Source organism: Argentina silus, assembly GCF_951799395.1.
Source record: "Argentina silus genome assembly, chromosome: 18".
NCBI lineage: Eukaryota > Metazoa > Chordata > Actinopteri > Argentiniformes > Argentinidae > Argentina > Argentina silus.
Genome location: NC_139672.1, coordinates 4,135,499 through 4,146,121, shown reverse-complemented (window position 1 = coordinate 4,146,121; position 10,623 = coordinate 4,135,499). Strand labels below are relative to the sequence as shown.

The 10,623-nt window shown below is 44.4% G+C and overlaps 1 protein-coding gene across 1 annotated transcript in view; it reads left to right on the top strand.

Moving 5' to 3' along the window:
- The window catches only part of pde1cb (phosphodiesterase 1C, calmodulin-dependent b), a gene marked incomplete at both ends in the record, with an annotated part of 61,142 nt that overhangs the window by 24,858 nt on the left and 25,661 nt on the right, over window positions 1-10,623 (top strand). The window lies entirely within an intron of this gene.

Here is a 10,623-nt window from a genome sequence, read left to right as displayed (position 1 = left end):
TCAGGTGAATAACTCATGATTGATACACAGAACCTTTTGATCTCCATATGTGATGTTGTGTAATATACATGAGTTGTATTGCCTTGTAACCCATAATCACTTATCCCGCTAATGATCACGCTTTAAATCGAATGAACCTGCAATGCGGAATAAAGCCTGTGTAAGTTGTGTGCTTACTCGACAATAACAACAAATAAAACCAAATATATTTTAAATAAATATATTTAAGTTGATTTTTCATAAACGTATGTTCTTTTGCGTCTGCATTTGCCCCTTGTGGGGATGATAACGAGGTATTTCCATGCTGCAGGTCATATTGACTCCATCTCTTGCAGTCATTTGCCCCAGCGTGGTGGCTGGTAGCCGATGCTACATAGCGGGTAGCTGCTGGATGGTCCCCTGAGCTCTCTCCACAGCAGCCCTGGGTGGGCAGAGTTCCCGTGTGGAGCCACATTGACTGACAGCTCCATATGTGTCTGTGTAATTACGCAGGGGGCTAATTGGCTGAGAGGAATGCCGGGAGTTTGTCATTACTGACACACCGGGACAGCCTCTCACACACAGATGGAGAGATCGCCTTTTCTCAAAAAGAGAGAGGGGGGGGGGACTGAGAGAGAAATAGAGAGAGACAGAGAGAGAGAGAGAGAGAGAGAGAGAGAGAGAGAGAGAGAGAGAGAGAGAGAGAGAGAGCGATAAATGTAAATGTGCTTGTTTTATATGAATGTGTGTGCATCAAATCATTAAATAAACAGCAACACCCACAACTAAACCCTGTAAGCCTCTACTTCTGCACATTTACACTACCTAGTTTGACCCGGCTATGTAAACAACACTCTCAATCCTTAGAAGCATTAGTGTAGAAGTGATACTTGTCCTATCAAGTGGTCCTCCGTGTCTTTGACAATGCCAAGAACGTACATTAGCCCTGGTTACGACCAGGATCAAGAGTTTGGGATCTCGCCGAACCTTCTCCTATAAACAGGTTTCTCTCTCACCTTGAGCAAATACAATGTTCATAAACACGTCGATCCTGCTTGGTGGCTTGCAACAAATGCTTGAAATGAAGCCACTGAACAGTACAAACACAATTTACACACATTACAAGCTCATTTGAGCTTGTTAAGCACAAGTAATTTCCTAACCCTGAAAGCAATATGTGTAGATTGGTTGTTATATCTTATCCAGGGAAGGCCATCAGCTGAAGGTCTCAGTCTGCCCAGGCAGCTCGCCTTTACAGTGTGTGTCTGAAGTAAAATACTTAGATCTGTTTGTCTGTCTGTCTGTCTGTCTGTCTGTCTGTCTGTCTTTCTGTCTGTCCAGCTGCTCTGCTCTAGTCTGGCCTGCTCTGGTCTCTCTTAGACTGATGTATGCTTCCCTTAATGATGGATACTGCTCAGGCCTCCAAGGGCTCAATCCACGGTGGTTATGTATGGAGGGTTACGGAGGGAGAGAGTCAGAGAGAATTGGACAAACATACAGTGTGTTCCGTGTAATGTTCCCCCTAGTTCTGGAAACCTGGCTAGCTGACCAGCTTCAGTAGTGATGTGAAGGGGGTATGGGAGGAGAGGAGGAGAGGGTGGAGAGATGAAGAGGAGGACAGAGATACTCAGTTCCATCGTCGTCATGTTCCTCCTAGTTTCGAACTCTGGCTACAGTAGCTGGCTGCATCTGTTTTGATTTGAGAGGGGGTGGGAGGAGACAAGGAGAGGATGGAGAGTATGGAGAGTATGGAGAGGAGGACAGATACTCAGCGCCACCGTGTCATGGTGTGTGAGTGAGAGCCCTGGGGGAGAATTGAGCTGTCCTGTTAATGTCAGTAATCAGACTGAGAGTGAGCAAGGATTTGGCAGTGGTTCAAGAACACCACCCCATTACATCCTATTAACCAAGCTCATTTTTGTTCCCCGTTGGAGGCTATTTGTCAAGCTGAAATGTTAAATCTATTTATTAATGTATGATTCACTTTGGGTAGAACCTGCTGGTTGAGAATATTACAGCTCACAGTTGATGACTGATGACTGATTGATGACTGGGAACAGGATATTTGTTTTTCAACATTGGGATTAGATAAGGCTAGTTTTTGGATTGTCGATCAGATTTTTTTATTTTTGGATTGTTTGATTTAGCTCTTAGAATGGGAAGCAGGGGGAGGTTGACGGGGATCTTTTGATTTCATGTTTTCAATTGCAGCATATGAACGGTTTTTCTCTCTCTCTCTCTCTCTCTCTCTCTCTCTCTCTCTCTCTCTCTCTCTCTTTTTCTCTCTTTCTCTCTCTCTCCCCCCCACATCTTTCTCTCTGCACCTGATAATTAGACAGTAATTGCCCAGCTCAGACGAACCTCATGGCTTGAGCTAATTACATTCCGCTCAACAGATCTTCTACTTCTCCTTCTCCTTCTCCTTCTTCTTCTCCTCCAAGTGGAATATCAGGTGCTCCTTTCTTTTCTGAGGTACAGCTAAGCTCTCTAATTCTCACCCTTTTGTGGTTCTATAGCAACACAGGTGCAGTCTAGAGATACTCTCCCCCCTCCCCTCCCCTCTCCGCCTCCATCCCTCCCCAACCCAGTGCCAGTTCCTACCCCCTACTCCCAGGGTAAAATGTGTATCCCCATTACCTACTGTTTAGTACCACCGAGGGTATTTCAATCAGGCAGATATGACGAACAGGAGACATATTTCACACATATTTCACTTCTGCACTGTTAGTGGCAGATCAATCCGATTTGTTGTTGTTGTAATATTGTTGGAGATTTTGGTGTTTATAGATAGGCATAATGTTTGAAAACGTGTGTGTAGAAAAACAGGTTCTCTCTCTCTCTCTCTCTCTCTCTCTCTCTCTCTCTCTCTCTTTTTCTCTCTCTGTGTACTGTAATTGGCTGCTCTAATGAGTACAAATCGCTTGTCTCAATAGTATGTATAAATCCAGAGGCTTCATGCCCATTGGGGGGCAAAGGGCACATGCTCCCTCAGGTTCGTCCTGTTTTGTATTTTTCTGATGTTAAATTAATTACTATACTTCAAAGTTTATGTCCATGTTGTATCATAATTATTTAGAAAAAGATCTGAGAGAGGGCATACCCGACTGGTCATAGTTGACTAAAAGAGCTTTAATTATTGGGTTGATATATAAGTTATACAAGTGTGACAGTTAAACTCATCAGGCATAAACGTTTTTAAAGACCCTATGTGTATCATTAATTGAAACGACCATTGAATGAACAGCTAACCCCCCCCCCCCCCCCCCCCCTTCTCAGGCAGTGGGTACTAATGGGTACATGACACCCCTGCATACCATACATCGTCAGTATCATCAGACGTTGATGGATGGACCACAGTAGCAGAGAGTGCAAGATCTTAAAACCACAGCTTCTCTCATTCATGGCTCAGACTCATGAAGACTCCCAGCCCTGTCACAGAAGATAATAATATAGATTTATACTGCGCATCGCCCCTTTAATCTTGCCATTTAAATCATCCTTCCATCTCCCCCTCTGGCCTCCAATCCCTCCTGAGTGTAATGACCCGTGAGAGAGAGAGGGGGGGGGGGGGGAGGAGAGAGAGAGAGCGAGAGAGCGAGACAGAGATGAAGAGAGACAGAGAGACAGAGAGAGAGAGAGAGAGAGAGAGAGAGAGAGAGAGAGAGAGAGAGAGATAGCACCGGTCTTTTATCAAGGCTTGACCATCATCATGGCGGCCCCCGACACGCCACCCTAGATCATTCGTCTCAGCAGCGTCAGGACATTACGAGCCCACAGGGAGACGAACCTGAGATCACATATTTACATAGTCTCAGTTGCCGTACACGCACCATATATCATGGCCAGGTCAGTGGGTTTGGTCCTGGGGCCTCACTCTCTGGGTTTAATTGCATGTTTCTTCAGCGATTCCATTCAATGCAATGGGGTGATGAATACAGTACGCTGAGCTCAATTGCAACCATGGCCCACTGATTGCGGAGTCATAACCTTGGATCAGTCTAGTTCATTTGTAATCAGTGATGTTGATGATCTACAGTATGTTTCTGCTTGAATGTTCTTTTTTTTTTTTTTTTTTTAATTTTTTAACTCTATGAGGGATCAGACGTTACTAATTGAATTATGTTATTGTTTTTGGTTGTCACAGGATATACATAGGATAAATTTCATCTATATGTGATTAATGACTCTCTGTCGTCTCCTACGTCGTGTGTGTGTGTGTGTGTGTGTGTGCGTGTGTGTATGTGTGTGTGTGTGTGAACTGTACGAGAGAGAGATTTTGAGAGAGATTTTGACAAAGGAATGTTTAGAGACCATTTCAATGACGCCTTCATATCCACGCCCCTGAATGCCATTCTCTCTAGAATATTTATTAACTGCCAAGCTGTGTTTACATTCCATAGATCTTGATAAACCATATCATGGTGTTTACTTTACAAGAAGCACATCTTGTTATTTTGGCCTCTCTGGTCCGTATTGTATAATTCCTGAGTCATACAGTATACCCATCATCTTCTGACAACTAACAGAATTGTGACGTCAATGACAAGGACATGCCATTAACAGCCATGAAATATGTTATCGGTGATGATGAAAAGTGCCAGCTCTCAAAACTCAACTTTTCAATTTCCGTTGGACCGCTTGAGGGGTGCTCAGTCCATTTTTTGACAAAGGAGCTTGCTCTGAAGCGCGTCAGCAAATAAAACATCTTTGAAGGGATCAAGTTGTTGTCCAGAACCTATTTTCTTTATATATAGGTTATAGGTTATTTTTTTCAGCATAACTGCTGTGTCTGTTCAAAGTGTCTACTCAGCCCGACGTACTCTACGCATAAAACCCCACAAACAGTACAGTGCCGAACTGTGAGCATCTGTCAGGGAACCGACACATCTGCACCGAACACTTCACTCAACATCCCAGAGGAACATTTAACTCATTCTCATTTTGCTCGCACTGAGAGACTTTAGCAGAATGGTTCGGATGGGAGAAGCAGGTGGTGTGATGTGTGATGTTCTTCAACTTAGCTAATACCACCTTTGAGGAAATCCTTTGTTTTGTAATTAACACTGCTGGAGCCTTTCCCCACATACCACTCCATTATGTAGAGCATAAAAGGCCTGTGAGAGTGGCAGCATAGACATAAAGACAGAGTGGTCTCCGCAGAGCTCCCCGACAGTCTCGCCCCTCGCTAGGCTCCTCATCCACGCCACCTCCATGCTGTCATTAGCTCCAGAGAAGACTCAAATTAATTAGGCTTAATTGAGCTGTAAATGGGATGCTAATCAGAAGCAGAACGACCAAGCCTGACAACAATGCCTCGCCAGAGGATTCATCTGAGGATCGACAATGGCTGACCTTGGTGCTTGATGGTTCCTTCCTGCTACTTAGAACTAGGAACTTGATTGTGTTTCACTCCCAGATACTGGGAACTATTCTCCACTTTCTTAGGATTCCTCCATCAATTGATTCATTCGAACTGAACAGTATACAGGATACTCAGTTGTGTGTGTCGTTTTAGCCAATACTGTACATAGATTATGAATAACTCAAATGCAGGCGATGAATTTCATAACACTCCTCTGTATAGTTTTCATCTGCTTGTAAAGTGGCACTATCAGTGATTCAAATCCAGTGTTGTGGTGTTTCCTGCTCAGCATGTTCCAGAAGTAACAGTTGAATTAATTGACTCTGTAATTGACTTGAAACCCCTCCGACAATGTGGACGTGCTTCGGCCGTGTCTGAGAGAGATAATCTAATCTACAGCTACAGTTTTCTGTAGCTCTATCTAGTTTCATTGAGTTAGCTGGCTCTCTTTGTGTGTCTGTGTGTGTGCGTGCGTGCGTGCGTGCGTGTTTGTGTGTGTCTGTGTGCTTGTGTGTTGGTGTGTCTCCCACCAGCCCTTTCCCTTGCCCTGCTACAGACAAACTCCTCCCTTTAAGTGCATCTAGACGGCAATCCCAAGTCTAACCTGACCCTGGTCACCCTTCTTAATACATCTCCATTTCCTGTTCCGCTGGCCTACCCTACGGCCCTTTTGTCGTGCTGACTTTGGTCACCAATGAAAGGAGAGTCAAAGGCAACACAGAAACTCCATTAAGACACCGAGGCATGCGGTTCCTAAACTCAAACAGCCGCGGCGGGGAGTCTTAACATCCATTGACAAGATGACTTCACATCTGACTGCACATACAGGCTCCTCAGACCTCTTGGGGGCTGGTCGCCGAGCCGCCTGGCCGCCTGGCCGCCTGGATGCCTCCACATATCAATAGGACCACAGTGACGTTGTTATTGCTTGGCGACCATGGTTTCAGATTGACATCGTTCTTGTTTATATTCTGGAGTTCTGTCATTCCGTCAGTTCTGTTTGTGTTCTTGTGGGCCTGTGGGAATGCAATTCCCGCAGACCTCATCTCACACAGACAGACAGATAGACAGACACACACATACACACACACACACACACACACACACACAGACATGCACACAGACACGCACACAGACACGCACACACACACACACACACACACACACACACACACACACACTCAGACATCACCTGTCAGACCAAATTGCAGCACAGTTTGCCTGGTGGTTGTAAATGTTTCGAATGGGGACAGCACTGGGATTTGAGTCAGACTTCAGCACAGACATCCATGTCCATCCAATAGCCTGGTGGTTGTGGTAGAGTAAAAGCCTGCTCCTCCTAGCGTGATGCTCACTAATCAGTGAGTGTCACGTCCAAAAGTGATGTCTGAAATCCGATTGAGAAATGTTTGGCACGTGTTTCTAAGCGTAGACGTTTTTACCATCTAAAAAGTTGCAACGTGTGAGTGCTCAGAATGTGTTATGTGTTTGTGTTAGCATGTGTTTTGAGTTTGTCTTGACATTGCATGACTTTCATCTTCTGAATATAGGAATTTAGTGACCTTTAAAAAAAAATTGGATTTCACCTTATTGGATTGTTGTAAGTGAGTTATTGGCATTTAATGGGTTCACAGTTGGAATAAGGTTATCCACACAGAGAAGTGATTTCTTATGAATTTTGTAAGCGAGATGAACACATCACATGGGCTACAGTACCTGACCAGTTGATAAAGTGGATAACACTGTGAACATGGTAAAGGGTTAGAGGCCAGTCTGATGGTGTCTCCATTTCAGGGGAGGCTGGTGGAGGGAGAACTCGCAGGATGTGCTCATTGTAATGCATTGAATGGTGTCATGAGTCATGGTGTGTTTGATACCATACCGCATTCCATTCCATGCATCACAATGAACCCGTCCTCCTATCTCTAAAGTTCTATCCAATGGAGAACTTTATAGTGTACCAAGCATTTCACTGCATTTCAATCCTCAGTGTGTGTGAGAACATATGTAAACTGTTGATGAACTACAGGAGCAGACAACCAAATGTGTGTTCTAGATTGTTCTGTGAATGTCATCTCTGCCTGTAAATACACTATGGAATCACTGTGTGAATCGCTGTCTCTCTTTTCGCTCTCTGCCTCATATACTCAGACACATGATGGGGTTGTCTTCTGTTCACCATCTGGACCCCTCAGTTCCTCCCTCCCTTTCTCTCTCTCTGTCTCTCTCTGTCTCTCTCTCTCTCTCTGTCTCTCTCTCTCCGTCTCTCTCTCTCTCTCTCTCTCTCTCTCTGTCTCTTTCTCTCTGTCTCTCTCTCTCTCTCTCTCTCTCTCTCCCTCCCTTTCTCTCTCTCTCTCTCTCTCTCTCTGTCTCTCTCTCTCTCTCCACTATAGACCCGCCCTGCCCCCTTCTTCTCTGGGATGCATTTTTAATCCTATGTATTATGTAATTCCAGCAGCATGCTGGGAGAGCGGGGATTATGCTCTTCCACACTGACACACGTCAAACATGTCCGACCGGGAGTGACTGACAGCTAGTGGGTGTGGTCACCAGGAGGTAAATAACACGAGGCTTTGGACAGAATGACAAGACACATTTTAAGATTGTGTGTATAGACTGTACAGTCTGTGGAGACGGGGATGTTGTCTCTGTTTAAGCATCTGTTTTGGACATTTTTTGTTGCCGATTTTAGACTGACCATATACAGTGTTTGTGTGTGTAAATGCCTACTCCTGTGAGAGTATTTTTTCTTCTTTTCATGAGGATTACACATGAAAGTCTGATTCATCTTTGAGGAAAGAGAGATAATACAATTTAAGCCAAATGTTAAGCCCCAGGTTTGGAGCATTAAAGGACTTCACTGAATTGGTCTGTGGCGTCGCAGTGCGACACCAGCCCCTGTGTCCGTGACATCTGTGTGTGTGCCATTTTGAAGATAGATGATGCTGTGTCCCAAGTAGTCTTAGTAAACCACTCTCCATCGATGTATCTGGATGGTTTGTGGTTAAAGGCACAATCTGGGATTTGTTCTGCTGTTCTGCTGCTCAAGGGTAAAACTCACAAATTCCTCATGCGCTCAATGACATATGCACCAATCTATGTTTTGCTATTCATCACAACACACCCATCTGTCACTGAATAGAACCCAGTGCTAGAAATGTTGAAATAATGTTGAAACCCAGTGCCAGTGCATGTTGAAATGTAGCCCTACCTCATCCATGTCCTCTACATGGAGCCAGGTGCGTCCCAAGTTAGAAACCCCAGAGCCTTGTGGTTCATTAGGCACCATCATGACCCCCTGAGATGTGAAATGTGAAATATGAAACGTGTCACATTGAATTCTCATGACCCCCGTCACCCCTCTCTCCTTAGGACGTCACTCGGGAACCCCTCCTTGTACCACTGCTGAGTTAAAGGGAACAACAACGCAGTCATTAACGACTTCATTAAGCCCTTAATTATGTGGTAATGCAAACAACGCGCTGACATTTCGCCGCACTCCATTCCATGCCGTGTGTTTATCATCGTGTATTCCTATTGTTTTTTTTCTGGCCGCTGCTTGTTTAGTTCCTCGCTAATTGGCTGACATGAGTCATCGTCGTGGCAACAGCGACAATACAGACAGGGGATTGAGGAATGAGGCTGGGCATGAGTTGATAGCCGTGTGGCACTGTTCAGCCAAGTTTGTTGTTGTGTTGTTGGCTAATGTGTTTGCTTGCTCTCCACGATCTCCTCTCTCCGGTTCAAGCCTACGAATTGAAAGCGTCTCTCCAGCCCCTCTTGAGGTTTCATCAAGCAGCTGGTGTTTCCATCTTGTGGAAACGCTCCCTCATCAAAGGCATGCAGCAGCAGGGAGCATAGAGGTTTAATGGGGTCCTATGGACATAGCTAAATCACAAGGGTATAGCAGGAGAAGACAGAGTCTTCAGCGGTTGAGAGTTGAGAGCTTATAGAGTGGTGGAGGCTGGTGGAGGTAGAAATCGCAACTCTATCTAGGTATGTCATGAACGATGTCTTGTTGGTAAGCTTTAGGCGGAGAAAAGCTTTGATAAACTGTTTATTTAGTTTTTTCTATTGGGGCATTTCTATGCAGCAACAAATACGTTCCTAGAACTGGAATATAGGCTGTTGTGTACACACACACACACACACACACACACTTCTCACCCTCTAACCCATACATATTAAACTAATAAGCCAAAAAGCTCCAGAATATTCTGTTTACATTATCGACCCCAGGGGAGAAGCTGGCATTGACCAATAACACAGCTCCTGTTCCAGCGCAGCGCATACTTTCACATCTACTGAGAATGCTTTAGCATATATACCCCATGAGCAAGACCTTGAGCAGACTTCATCTGAATTTATAGTTCCATATGTTATGTGGAGCTTGGTAATGCACACACACAATATGGAGTGGTTATAAAAGCCCATATGGTTGATGAATGCTTCAAGTGTTTAAAATGATGACTAGGCCGTCATAAATCAAACGGCGACGTTAGCATTGCCAAGCGGTCCATTGCCTCATACTCACTCCTCGGTATTGGAGACGGGAATTTGCTGAGGAGGGGGTTCTCTGGTGCTTTAATAGGCCTGTGCGTTCACGTATCATAAAACAATATTCTATCATCTAGACTGTGTTGCCCCAAGTCCATACCCCCCTGCCTTGAGTAAGTAGTTTGAAATTAATGTGATTTGTTTACAGTATCAGTAAACTCTATGGGCTGGTTTCCCAGACATAGATTAGGTCTAATATTACAATAAAATGTATCTTCATTTGAGATTTTCTACAGAAAAGGTGATTTGGCACCGGACTACGTTTAATCTGTGTCTGGGAAACAGGCCCTAAAAGACTGAGGAGGGGTATTCAATGACTTTGCCAATATACTGTTGGGCTCTCAAAAATGTTTACTGAAAAGCAATAAATTCTGTGCCACAAGGCATACCATGAGTGTGTTATTGAGTTTGCAATAATGTGTGAGGCGTTACCTCAGGGTTCCATCTGGCAGGTAGCTCAGATTGCACTGAATTAAAGATGTGGTAACAAACTTATGGTCTCTCTCCAAAGTTGGCATGTGTGGAAAAATTGTTGGACCATTCAGTGTTGTTATGAACTAGCTTTAAACCCTTTCTTGAGCTAAATGCAGTGTTATCATGCCAAAACACATTCCGGCTAATTTGATTGGCAGAATTTGACATGAGTGGGCTGCAATCAGCCAATCATTGAGCTTTTTTTGAGGGTTTTACTTCCCTCCAGCAGACTTGACACATTTGTCATTTGA